Source organism: Astyanax mexicanus, chromosome 1, assembly GCF_023375975.1.
Source record: "Astyanax mexicanus isolate ESR-SI-001 chromosome 1, AstMex3_surface, whole genome shotgun sequence".
Classification (NCBI taxonomy): Eukaryota; Metazoa; Chordata; class Actinopteri; order Characiformes; family Acestrorhamphidae; genus Astyanax; species Astyanax mexicanus.
The window spans coordinates 97749550-97764330 of NC_064408.1; positions in this window are offsets into that span (position 1 = coordinate 97749550).

Sequence of the window (14781 nt, forward strand, 5' to 3'; positions counted from 1 at the left end):
GTGAAGAAATGAATAAAACCAAAATGAGATATCCCAGTGACAGTCCTGCCTTTAAAAGCCACGGATTGTCATTGTGTCACACACAGCCTGATCTCTTTTGTTGATGTTATGAAAAATGGATTGCGCACAGATAGAATGAAAGAGCAGCCTTTTCGGGAGCATTGCGGTTTGATGAGTGGTCCACATGCTCACACTTTCATTTTCTCTACTTGTGTAGGGTTTGATTTTTTGCGGTTCTTTCTTTTAAATAAAAGTTCCTTAATGCTTCGTGACCAGGATGTATAGTTCTTAAAAAAAATGATTGATATTTTTATATTTTTCTAGTGGGTTGCAATGATTTGTCGACATAATCAACAATGCCTGCAACTCAAAAGTGCCCAAACACAACAGATTACATATTAACTTACTAAATAATCAGTACTTTTCATATTTAAATAACATCTAGACATTTAAATGTCTTTGAAATCTCATGTCCAACTGTTTCTAAATGTTTTCAGAGATGGAGGACATGGCGGAAACAATCATTGACTATTCGAAAAAATAATCATCAAATTAGTCGACTACCAAAATAATCAGTAGTTGCAGCCCTAGTAGCAATGGCTGCTCCGTTTTTTTTTTTTTTTTTGAGCTTGAATGTTTGCTCTCACTCCACCCAGCAGAATCAAAGATTTTGATTGGTTCTGCCATTGAGTTTTACTTTCTGCCCCACCCCTTCGCTGAAATTAAGATTTTAATAGGTTCTGCCACTGAATTTGATTGCTTGTCGTCCCACCCCTCCAGTAGAAATGGAGATTTTGATTGATTCTGCCAGTAAGTTTGACCATCTTTTGTCCCATCTCTTAGTGGAAATAGAGACTATGATTGGTCTGCCACTAAGTGTGACTGTCAGATGTCCCACCCCCAGCTAAAATATAGAATATGATTGGTCCTGCCACTAAACATTACTGTCAGTTGTCCTTACTCCCCAGTGGAAATGGAGATTATAATTGGTCTGCCACGGAGTTTGACTGTCTGTTTTCCCACCCACACCTGAAATGGAGATTTTGATTGGTTTTGCCACTGAGTTTGGCAGTCAGTGCTCCATGCAGATTAGAAGGAGTGCTGTTTTTTCATTGTAGGAGTCTAGAACTCAGTTAAAAAGCAGTGGGGCATTAGTATGGTATTTTGAAAAGTGGTGGGTCAAATGCCTTCTCGCCTTTTGGTTCTGGCAGCTATAACCATTTTGTAGTGTTGTATATACTCTCTGATCTGATATTGCATTAATGTGTGTGCACAGTAGTCTGTTCCTTTCTCCTAGCTTTGAACTGACTGTTTCTGCACTGGCAGTTTGAAGGTGCAGCCAGAAAAGTGCAGGACTGTGTTTTATACATGTTTTAGTGGCATTTCACCAAAGGTTAATGCCAGAAAATTGACTAAACGTGCAATAGTGGCTCTCCTACACATTTTACATGATAGTGTTCAGACAAAACATGGCTAAATACAAATATTAGATTCGATTTTTAGATATAATTAGAAAGATTAGATTTTAATATATTTCACTGTAGTTCCTAGTAGTTTCACACTGTGGTCCCAACAAATATTTTGCAGGTTTAATATGTAAACCTGTCAGTGACTCTGAATCCGGTAATGTGAAATTTGTTGTGACTAGAAGTTATCCATTTCTTAATCTATATTTGTTTCCTTTCTTCTATTTGTTTTTGCAGACAATTTGTGCACAGACAACTTGTATTATGTGTTTTGTACATACATTCCTTTTGGAATAAATAAAAGGTAGCTAGAAGAAGGTACTGCATTAGTTTATTACATGTGTTTTTGTGAAAAAAAAACATGGTTTCGCAAACCATGAAAAAAGATTCCCAATTACAAGACACCCTTGCATAAGACGAATTCCAAAGAAATCTGACTTTACATAGATTCCCTATAAATAAACATATGTCTTTGAAAGATTCAATCCTGATTTGGATCCATATAAGGGAATTTCAAATAGAAAAATTCTTTACAAAATTTTAAATGGATTTTCCGTGGCTCCTTCCTATAAATGCAGTTTAGAGTGTTGGTGTATTGCATTTGGGCTCTCTAAGGTTCAGCAGGTTTTGGTGTAGCCTGTGTACTCTTATTGCAGTAATGTCAGTTAATTCCTATAAATCTTTTCCCCGCTAGTGTTTGGCCTCACCTGCCAGAGGTGACCAATGGCTGGCCTCCGATCCGTCTTTGTCACACACGTAATTGAGTACTTCCTTAATTTATGAGGCAGCTTCCTCCATTAACAGCGAAATCTCTGGAATTAAAGAAGAAACACACCTTCGCGCGCTGGGCCACGGCTGCTTGCCGAGTAAACAGTGATAAATGGCCGAACCCATCCTCGCACCTGACTTTGAAAAATACCTGCGTGGAGTTTCAGGTCAGACTCTGACAACAATTAGGCGGAGAAAAATAAATAGACTTTGACCTTTTTCCAGCTCTTTTTCCTCTTCCTCTGCGACGGCATGGTGTGCTTGACAGGATGTGCATATGCATGGACGAGCCAATCAGTGCTGATCTTTTAACGACCTCACTGTTAAACTGCTAATTTTGCAAGACGACACACAGGGGAGCCGTTTGTGTTTGACACCAACCATGATTCTTCCCTTCTTCATTAGGGGATGTGATGAAGCACACTGCTGCGTTATAGCTACCTGCAGATTAGGGGCGGAGCATATGGCGAAGATTCAGCATCACCATACTTAAAGGCATGTTCATGATGGGAATATGGTAAAAATAAACTATTTATTAAAGACAGTATCTGACATGCAATCAGGTATGTTTAAGAAAAAACTAAAAAAAGGTCGGTTAAATTGTTATTTAAGGGGTTTTATTGAGGAGCTACTTTTAGGTTAATAAAGAATCATACAGCTCTGGAAAAAAGTTTCTGAATCAGTTTCTCTGATTTTACTATTTATAGGTATATGTTTGAGTAAAATGAACACTGTTGTTTTATTCTATAAACTACAAACAACATTTCTCCCAAACTCCAAATAAAAATATTGTCATTTAGAGCATGTTTTTGTAGAAAATGAGAAATAACTACAGTAACAAGAAGGGTGCCGAGCTTTCAGACCTCAAATAATGCAAAAAAAAAACAAGTCCGTATTCAAGTTTTAAGAGTATATATATAACCAGAAATATTTGGTGGAATAATCCCTGGTTTTTAATTACAGTTTTCATGCATCTTGACATGTCCTCCTCCACCCGTTTTACACACTGCTTTTGGATAATTTATGCCACCCCTGGTCCAAAAGTTCAAGCAGTTCAGCCTGGTTTCAGGGTTTGTGATCATTCATCTTCCTCTTGATTACATTCCAGAGTTTTTTTTTGTCAAAATCAAAGAAACTCATCATTTTTATGTGGTCTTTTAATTTTTTCCAGAGCTGTATTTGTAATACAGAAGTTGGGAACCACCTTACAATCTAATTACATTTTTATTACTTTCCACATTGTAAGTTAATATTGAAGATTAAGCAAAATATGTTGTATAGTTGAGAGTCTTAAAAATAGCCACTTGAAGATTTAACTGTACACATGGACAGACACTGTGCCACTGTCTAAATACTTATGGACCTTACCTGTATACAGTATCCGTCAAAAGTTTGGACACACCACACTCATTCAATGATTTTCTTTCTTTATTTTTTTTTTATGTTCTACATTGTAGATTAATATTAAAGACATAAAAAAAAAATAAGAGACCTGTAGTAAACAAAAAAAATGTTTGTTCACCACAATCTCCTGACCTCCTGAGCTGGATCATTGTAGCTATATTGTAGATTGATACTGAAGACATCAAAACCATAAAGGAAAAATAAAATCATGTAGTATTAAGTGTTTGGCCGCAACTTTCACCTGATTTAAAAACAATTAAGTTGCATTAGGGTGAGATGGATCTCAAGGGTCAAGGAAGAGCAGTTAAACAGGTTTCAACACCTCTGTGAACTCCTTCAAGACTGAAAAAAAGCAGGAAATGTTGTCTACTTTGAAAAAATATGTAAGTATAAAAAAGTATAAAATATTTTCTGAAAATGTTTACTCTTTGTTCATATGCTCAAGTTCTGTATAATTGTGCTGAAACCTTTTAAACAAATGCAATTGCCCAGTGCTATTGTAGCTAAATAAAAGCTGAATAAATCTATAGTTGTGTAATTTATCATAATATCGATAAAATCTCAATAAAAAATCTTATAGTCCCTCACTTTCTGCTGATTTTTTTTACGCATGCACTCATTGCAGCACTGTTTATACTTTTCAGCTTTAAGGCTTATTTATTATGATGCTTCCCCCTTTTTTATAAGCAGCTATTGATCAGTGGATTTCTAGCAGGCTGTCCTTAATTCGCACTCTCATTTTTAGAAAATCCTCAAATTCACTGCGTGGAGCAGCCTTTTAGCAGCCCCAGTCCCCAGCCCTGAATAAATGACATGGATATAAGCTCCCCTAGACGCCATGGTGTAAATGTATTAGCTGCACTAAGAGACCTACTCCTGGTATAATTATGTTAGGAACCAATAAGACAGCTCAGAAATCAATATGCTAAGACAGATAGAGTATAGGAGCATGGGCAGTGAACTGGGGATAGATTAGGCTGGCAGGTCCCCTAGCTGAGTATTGCTAGCATTTAAGCCATGTTAGACTTAACATTTCCCTGCAAGGAAAATCATCAGGGCTTTTCCTCCTTCACTCTGGGCTCTGGATTAGCTCCTCTCAGCAGTTATGTTCCTCTCGTCTAATTACACGATTTTGACCAGTTAAATCCCGCTCATTTTAATTTGACTGATTTTTAACTTCCTCTTTTAATTTCAATCAATATGCAGTATCAGTGTGCTGTGAGGAGAATGTTCTAGTCTGATAATTAATGCATGCTCTTCAATTACTGAAATTTAAGCTACCCCCCCCCCTCCTCCTCCCCACCGTTTCATCGCTGGAGTGGCGCTCTTTCTTAGCTTAAATGGCACTCAGTTCTGCTCTTGGATATGATGGGTTGAAAAAAATGGCATATTTCAATGTTTCAATGGAACATCTTATGAATCCTTGTCTTTTTTTTTCTTTCTTTCTTTCTTTCTTCTTTGCCTTTCTTTTCTTTTTTTTGTGCATGTTGTCGGTCTTAGGCAGTGAAATAAATGCTATGATATGCTTTAAAGGCTTTCTGTGTAAACAGAGACAGAGCTGTAATTTATATTCAATTAGGTCTAAAATAAAAAGCCACTACGGGAGGAAACAAAAGGCGTCCTTTTTGGGTACAGTACATCTGCTTCAAGCTCAATCAAGCTTTCAAAGCCACGGCAGGGAACAATAGCCTTCATCAGGCAGGAACAAAGTCACAGACATAAGTGGTCCGAGTAAGTGTGCAATTTCTGCCCATATGACTGTCCTGACACAATTGCTCTAATTTTCCTCCTTTGAAATGACTGATAAAAGACTTAGGTAATTGCTATGGAGACAGCATTTCTTCCATCAGGAAAGGGTGGGGGGGGGGGCGGTGGGGTAGGGGGGGTCTCAAGTAATACCGCCTCAGGGCTGGAGGATGGAGTGTCAGTTTCTGCACCGTCCCAAATTAATACTTGTCCTTTTCTTCGGCCCTACTTCCTCAGGATCTTATTATGTGATGGTAATCCATCCTGACGTTGTATTGGAAATCACTCAATCACGTGGCTTTTGGGGATGGCCGAAAATATTGCTAAACATGCCAACGCGTCAACCAGACTAATTCTCCCGAGGTCATGTGTGGCTCTGGCATTGCCATGCAAAGCGCTCTAATACCTCGCTTCCACAGAGCAGATTAAGCAAATGGCACGTGAATTAAAAGGAGGCGAACCCGCCGGAGCGCGGGGCGAAGAGATAGCTCACTCTGACGCCGCACTTCGACCTGTGTCCATTCAGCCCGTGACCTTGTCCCCTGAAATCAAACTTCATTTATCTGCCTGATCTCTGATTATCTGGCCTTTGCACCGCACACTCAGGGAAAGAGCAGGCCACTGTCAGCTAGGGTTGCAGCGGTAACCGGTTTCACGGTATACCGTGGTATTAAAATGCACGGTTATCATACCGTGTGTGTTTGCTTATTACCGGTAAAACGCAAGCCAGCGGTGAAACTCACCCGCGCATGCGCAACTCTGCTCCGCTTCAGCTACTCAGCACACAGCGGTGAGAACAGCAGAAAGTGCTAGACTAGAGCTTCATTAACAATTATTATTGTTAATGAAAACGAACCAAATAACGAAAACTGAAAGTGAAACTTAACCAACTTATTTATAAGCGCTGTTTTCACTCCCGCAGTTCTACAGCGGGAGGTGTTGTGCTGATTCTGTCCGCGAAGCGGGAGTCGGATTGAGCAGGGAGTCGGATTCGGCACAACAGCGGCAGCACCTCGCGGTCCGCGGTGTTAGTTGTAAGCGCTCGCGCTAGCCGCAAAATACGACAGAAAACACTGAGAAACTGCAGAATTATGTATTGGACTAAAATGAGCACGAGGAGATAAAAGAGAACCTTTACCTGTGAGTAGCTCACATCAGAACACGCAAATCTCTCTCTCTCTCTGTCTCTCTCTCTGTGTCTCTCTCTCTCGCACGTGAACTTCTCCGCACTGTGTTTAGCTGTTCTTAAAAATCATTTTAATTAAATAATAGTTCTATGCTTCTATGTTAGTGTTAATTAACATAATTCTGATCATATTTCGCTCATTCAAACAGCCTGAAAACAGACTTGTAATCTTGTAATCAACAAGCTTGTAATCAATGTGGCCGTAAAGTCACAGCTAAAGGAGGAAATACATCAAACCTGTTCTCCCATCTCCGAGAACACCACCCCGCTGTGCAGCGGAAAGTATGTGTTCAGTTTATAATTTTAATCTGAACATAAATAAAAACCTCTTTGTAGTCGTGCATAACCCATGCGGTAAGCGCCCGCAAAAGCGCTGAGTTATCCGAAATTTGGGCACGCAGGTACAGGCGTGAAGTGCGTGCTGCGATGGATTCACGTGTCCGTGTAAAGGTCCTGGCCGGACTGGATGTGAAAGACGCCATTCATTTACATGCGTTTATTTTCAAATTCTGACGTGCCTGTTTTTCATATGTTGAAGGTTTTAAGGTATGAAAGCCTTAAAATAGAAATCTCTATTGTGAGGATCATGTCAGAAATAAATCCCCTCTTTCTGCAGTATCTGGTTATATACCAACTTTTTTATATATATACACTCTTAATGCCCTTAAGAGTAGTGGAAAAACATGGTTTCCTTCACCTGATGTTGTAGTTTCTACAATAAATAGTTAATTGAACAAAAAAACCTTTGTTGTAATTTCTTTAAGGGTCAGTTTAATAATATATGTAACAAACTGTGATACCGTGATAACCGTGATACCGCGGTATTTTCCGAGACGGTTATCATACCGTGAAAATCTCATACCGTTGCAACCCTACTGTCAGCTAATGGGAAAGAGGGAGTTTACGCATGGACTCACGTGAGCTCCGACAACACAAGCAAATTACTGCCGCGGCTTCCGATTACATCTGTTTATTGTAAGCAATTCCGCTCTGTCTTTTCTCCCAAAGACAAACAGTCTTATCAGTGAGTGTAATTGCTATTGGTTTATCAGCGTTTTAAATTGCTTTTCACCAGTCGTTGTTTTGAAAGCTTTTGCTGAGAACACCTTTCAAAATTTGCTTGAGAATTCATTAGATAATTGCTATTCATGGGTACAGTCATGTAGCCGAACTCGTCACAGCCAGCAATTAATGGCTGTTTCTCTAGGACTAATTGATTTAGCTATTGACTATTGTTCTATTAAACAACTAATCTACTATGGCTTTTATTGGTCTTCCCACTTTGCCGGTGTGGGGGCCGTAATGGTCCACCCTGCTGAGCTGGACTTTACGTCATCCTCTACTACAGTGATTGCCTCTTGGACTGACAACAGTTTAATTTGCACAGTAGTTAAAATGACCAGCTATTTGTCCTTTTGTGTTTAGCTAGCTTCTTTTCTGTGAGATTGGCTTATTGTATTGCTGAGTGACTAGGGGTGTTTTCCATTTACTTGCTTGGCTTGTATCCAGACCTGTGTAGTTTTCAATTTGGCTTATATGAAATTAGCAGGTCTGAAAATAGCTGAAAACCATGATCCAGACGAAAGAACCAACATTTGATGTAACCAATAGTCAATGAACTGAACCATGGTTTAAAAAATCATGAAAACATAAAAACTATTTTTTATATGCATTAGAATTTTTTTAATCTATTAAACAAAAGGAGATGAAAAAAAAACAGCATTGTGCATACTAAATTGAAGTGTGAAACCGAAACTATCTAGACCAGATGTATTCAATGCATTAAATGCATAAACCCTGTTTCATACTTTCAGATGTAAAATGCCCTTGTTTAATGACTTTGGACGACAAAAAAACCTGTAAGAGAGTTCCAAAGAAAAACTGCATGCTTAGATAATGATACATTATTTAGCTAAATATGTATATGTAGCACAAGCAATTCTTCTTTGCAAATGACAATGTCAGTTCTTCATTAAATCTTATATTATTTCACCATTCTTTTCCCAAATAGTGTCTCCAAACTGAACTATCACTTACTAGGAATAACAAAAATATATATTATTCACTCCTTTGCATCTAAAAACATTCATATAAGAAATGCTGGTAACCATGTGCATAATTTTAGCCAATGGAACATCATTTATAATGCCTGGAGGACCTGCTCTGCGGGAGGTCCACCACAGTCACCACATAAGCATTCAAAGATCCATCTGTTCACCAAGTGATTTCTTCTTTTTAATGGTGCAGGAAAAAAGGTGTATTGCTCTATGCACGTCCTGCTGTGTATTGCAATCTGTTGCTGAATGACTGATGTGTGAGGAATGTTATAGAACATTTTAGACCATTATAGTTTTTTTTAAGTGCTGTCCATATTCACAGTCCATATTTACATGTTTTTTATTGTCAGTAAACATTGTCAGTTTTATTGACTGATCATTGCAGCTGCTGTACTTGGGAAACTCCAAAAAGGCAATTTGTTTCGATTATTTGTGACAAAAACAAATAACTGATCCATTTGTATTTACAGTAGCTTCGCTCTTAGTAAAAAAGGTTCCTAAACGAGTGGTTTGGTTCTTGCACACACAGTTCTAAGAAAAACCTTTGGGGTTCCCAGTTTCCCAGACATGGATTAACCCTATTCCTAGAAGAAAGGTTCCTTTCAATTGAAAAATCTCCATTAAAAATGCTGTGTATTCAAAAACTAGGCTTAATCTAATCTGAAAATTAAAAAAAGAGAAAAAAAAAACATCCAGGAAACATTCTTAATGGACACAGAATTGGTTCCTATGTTCTATTTTATTACAGTTCTCTTTTTGAACCTAGAAAACAAACATTTACAATATGGATGAATCACTTAAACTGCACTTTAATACAAGACTAGGCCAAATTCATGCTTCAGAAAGTTCAAGACCAATAGTATCTCCTATCTCCTAATTTATACAGATTAGAAGGAACAGAAATGCATTTAGTAGATACCAAGCAGTCAAAAGTGGAAAAAAAGGTATATATATATGATTATGAGATTTGTTAAAATGACATTGTTAAAATGACATTGATGATATGTTTAGATATTTTATCACAAAAAAATTGACCAGTTGATTCCACTGCATTTTTAAAAAATGATCCTTGACTAAAGTTCCTAAATGGTTCTTGGTTTAGTTTTTGGATTCATAATTCCAAGAAAACCCCTTGATTGCCTTCACAAAATTGGTTCTTTAAAGAACCAGAGTTTCTTTAGGGGACCTAAAATGGGTCTCCGAAGATCCCTGTTTGGCACTTTTATTTTGAAGAATATATGACCTTTCCTGGAAGTAAACGTATCCTCATTGTGGTCATGCCTTTTTCCTATCAAGCCTATGAGGTCACAGAGCTGCCGTGGAGGCTCCATTAATTGTGCTCCACATTTCCCTGAATCAGCTGAAGAGGGATCCCAGCGGCCCAACTCCACTGCAACCTCTCGGCCCCCCGCTCTCGCAGCTGACCGAGGGACCCCCGGTCAGCAGCCACCTCGCGCCGGCCGGTCCTGAGGTGCTGACTTTAAAGTATAGCCCCAGCCCAAAGCCGGTGAATAATACACAGTAATGAGTTAATCAATACTTATTATGGTTTCATTGGTTGGCTAAAGCAGGAACAGAACGTGGTGAGCACAGAGCAATGGAGGGAAGAAAAGGAGAAAAGAAAACCCAGTATGTCTGATCTAGATAGCATCAACCTTCCCCTAGGGATTTCCCTATTCAGGAATCCAATTTACCATGCCTGATTGACATGGATTGGATCCCAGGGAATCTCATAACTCTTTTAAGGGCCTAATAAAGATCTAATGGATTTGTCCCCGTCTTGGGCAGTTTTTTAAACATTTACTAAACTGCACGACTCGCTCACAATTAGTGCCCGTCCCCTCCGCAGGTGATGTGGTATGCCTAGCTCTCGGGAACTTGTATGGAGTGCATGTGTGAGAGAGCCTTTCCCTGATTAAGCCTACATGAAGACTCTGTGTCCTACTTAACAAATCCCAGTGCACAGACCCCCTGTGAGGGGAAGAAGCTGGATTCACCTCATAAGCAGCAATAAACAGAACCTGGCTGTAAAGAGAGGAAATAAAGTCACTTCGTTTACAATCAGAACCGGAATGAAGCTTTGCTCCCGGACTCCACCTCACGTAGCTTCTTACTGACCTGTGGTCAGCGAGGCTCGTGCAGCAGTCTCTTACACTTTAAAGGACTTATGGTTCAAAACACTAAACGCTGTTATGTGGTTTAAAACTAGTTACACTGGCACGCCAAAATGAATGGAATGGCAGTAAGTAAATTGATCTCATGGTAATGTTGTAACTGTTGTCTTAGTTAGCTAATTATTTACTCACAGCAAGACCAAGTGAATTATCCACACAAGTTTAAGCAAAGTTTGATAGTGGGTGCGAGGTGGTTGGGACATTCATTTCTGAAGTTTTGCATGTATTTAACATTCCTTTATCCACTGATTCATTTGGTCTGGTTAGTTTCGGTTTCACACTGTATACACTAACACTGGTTCTTTTTCATCTCCTTTTGTTTAATGGATGACAATAGCTTCCTGAACTTTCTGAAACTGGTCCAAAAGTCCAAATCTTAAAAAAATTAAAATGTCACAAAGCAGCTTTACAAAGAAAAACAGGTCCACTCCTGTTATGAGCAGCACCACAGAGATGCAAATTATTGTGGTGAACGGTGGCAAGGAAAAACTCCCTTACATTAAGAGGATGTTTTTTATTCTCACTCTGTCATCAGGTTTGGCTGATGTAAAAAGCTGCGTGTCATCTGCATAACAATGAAAACTAACGTCAAGTTTTCTAATGATTTTGCCCAGTGGGAGCATATGTAATGTAAATAATAATGGTCTCAAGATAGAGCCTTGTGGAGTTCCATATCTTACCTTAGTATAACTGGAGGGTATATATTTTTTCAACACTTTCAATAGTTTTCGTGTTATCCTTTAAACATAGAAGGGGCAGTAATTGGTAATGATTGTGACCCACGGTGTCTGGCTAGAATAGCCCATGCACACTAGCAAATAATTCTATCACATACACATGTCCCACGGGTCAGTGCAGCAAAAGTCATGGGACATAATATTAATTCCTTCCATAATTTTTACTATATCAGGTAGGCCCAGAGACTGTAAAAAAAGATGGACGCCGTGTCTCCGTTCCCATTCATTCAATGAAAATGAAGCCAAAATCTTCCGCCATGTTGGTGATCCTGACACCCGATTCTGCACAGTAGAGACCAGAGGAGGGAGAAAGACTGTGGATAGCAACCTACTCATTTAAATAACCCCGCCCCTGAGGGCTGCCTCGCGGTCACAGGCTGCAGAGCGGGGCGGAGCAGAGCTGACGGTCTGTCACTGGTCCCGCCCATAAGCAGCCCTTTTACAATAACCACACCTTTTTTGAATAGAGCTGAATAACGTTTTAAAAACCGAATTCTGTGGGGATATAAAAATTTAACAATATAATCAGAGGTTACACTAGCTGTTGCATTTAAATAATGGAGGTATAATTACAGTATATTAGAAAAAAACATGATTGAAAGTTGTCTGTTTTGCCATTGAAACCTATGGGGATGGGTGGAGTTACACAGCTTTCTGCAACCGAACAGCAGGGGGCGCCCGACCTGTGGTGGCTTCACTTTTGAGAGACGATGCTCTGTCCAGCTATACGCAGTCTATGGGTAGGCCTGTCACAATAATTTCAATATCGATTTATCGTACAATAAATGAACATGACTTAAATAATTTTCGATAATTTTAATTGTGATATCGTCTATTCTGTTATTTTGTATGTTGTTCACACATATTTAACAGTTAACAGTATTTTAGCTATTGAAGCAGGCCATGCTTCAATAACTGTGACTCCATACACACAGTATGGACTAAAGTAGGTGAAGAAATAAATGTTAAATGTTTGCTTTTTTAAGTTATTCTGGGTACCACTTTAAAATCAGACTACATTTATAAAGGGTTTATAAATGGTTTACAATTAGTTTATTAATGGTTACTAATTGTTGTAAATGCCTTAAAAATCATTAATAATCAGTTATGACACATACGTAGAAAGGGCAACAATATAGATGGCTGTGGGTTCACTATTTGGCAAACAACAGATCTACGTACATTTCTACGTGTGTTATAACTGACTATTAATGATTTTTAAGGCATTCACAGCCTAATTAGTAGCAATTAATACACTAATTGTAAGCCATTTATAAACCATTTATAAAGGTAGTCTTATTTGAAAGTGGTACCTTATTCTGTTATGTCAGTGGCATTTAATAGTCCTAAAATTACAAAAGTATCGTGTATCGCAATAATTTCTGGGACAATATATCATGCACAAAAAATCTTATCGTGACAGGCCAACTCTCAGTTTATCTGTCAGTTTATTTCACCAAAATCTAGATTTAGATTCCCTTGGGATGCTCAAAAAATGTTCAAAAGAAGCAGATGATGCATTTAACAGGGAACAAGTAATCATAGAAGATGGGTTCATATGATTATGAGATTTTAGACATCTCAGGCATGCACTTACATTTTCACATTCTTCCAAAAAAAAAAAAAAAAAAGAATTAAGCTGGAAAGAATGGACTTCCGAGAAATTAGTCGTCTAGGACTTGGACGTTAATGAAGGAATCCGGTGTCGGATGACTCCACAGAGACAAAAGCAGGGATTCATGGCTTGCAGGGCCTAAGCCCTGGACCAGGGGAGAGGAAAGACGAGAAGATTACCGAAGCAACCTGAACCTAGGATCAGCCACGAGGAGCACTCCCCTCAGCGATAGAATCAACAGGCAACAAAAGACAGGTCGGCTGCAAATATCAGACTGTCAGCTGGCCAACATCTAAACTCCCTGAGTTTCTTGTCACCGAGGCTGTCAGCAGAGTGGTCCTGCTTGTGGAGGAGGGGGTAGGGGGGAGTATTCAGACAGCAGTGGACTTTGTGGCTTTGTCCATACCTTCTACAGGTGAAGTGGCACATCTCGCTTCTCTACTGCCAAAAAGTGCAGCATCATTTGGAGCGACCAAAGAGGAAGATGCACTCGTGGGTCTATTATAAGGAATCAAGTTGAACACGGCGCTATCTCTCTGGCTCTTTGCAGTTAAGTTACATTTTTGATTTTTTTTTCTTCAATGTGTTGTTCATAGTCATAAATAATATAAATTGCCTATATATTTTGATGTGTGTTTGTTCATTTCCTGTAACCTTTGGCTTTGTATTTCAGGTTGACATTATGCAAAGCTTTATTTGAATTCTGCACCAGTGTATTATCTGTGGATTATTCCCAGAGAATTGTTCTCTTGTGTTTATCCACACGAGAAAATATATGTACCTCACATTCAAATGCACGTCCTTCATTTGATATTGATTCCTGGAGTTTCTCGCCCTCTATGGGGATGTTATGTGCAATGTTTATTGTTTCTTAGCGTTCTCTGACAGGGTGGCAGGTAGAAATGGGATGGTTTCCTATGCCTGCTTTGAAAATAGCAGTAATCACTGTATATGGTAAAATGGTCCTGCCAATAGGGGACGTGTGCGCAAGAGGTAGGCTCAGGCTGGGGCGCAGCAGAGATGTAAAATAGGCTCCAACAAGTAATTTTTATGTGCTGCATTTTAGCCTGTCATCACATTACAGGCTGCAGGAGAGTGGAAAGCAGGGAAGGTGCAGCAGGACAGGAATACAGAGCCTATCATTCTCTGGATGCTGTGCAGGAGAGGCTATAGGGAGGGCACCCAGCAGGAAGCTTTGATGTAGATTGACAGATTAATCATTTCCAGCGTTTCCTTGTGTTCCTGCCGACCTTGACAGCACTGGAACCTTCCGGAAAAAAAACAGAGAAATGGAAAGAAGGTGTAGTAAAGCAGTAAATGCACACCTTTTTAGTACACTACAATACAACATCTAGAAATAAAAATGAATAAATGGAGATGAGCAGAGATGCTATTATTGCAGTCTATCTTCTGATTATATAAAAATATTTCCCCAAGTTTTATTGAAGTCACTTTTACAGCAAACTAACATTCTGTAAAAATGAGTGGAACAATAGAAATCATCCAAATAATCCAGAAATGGCTGTCATTAACATGCATTTTAAGCTCAATTTCATTTTTTTTCCTTCTCCTGTACACACTTAAAAACAGAGGTACGGTATAAGAACTTTCTTGAACTCAAAGGTACA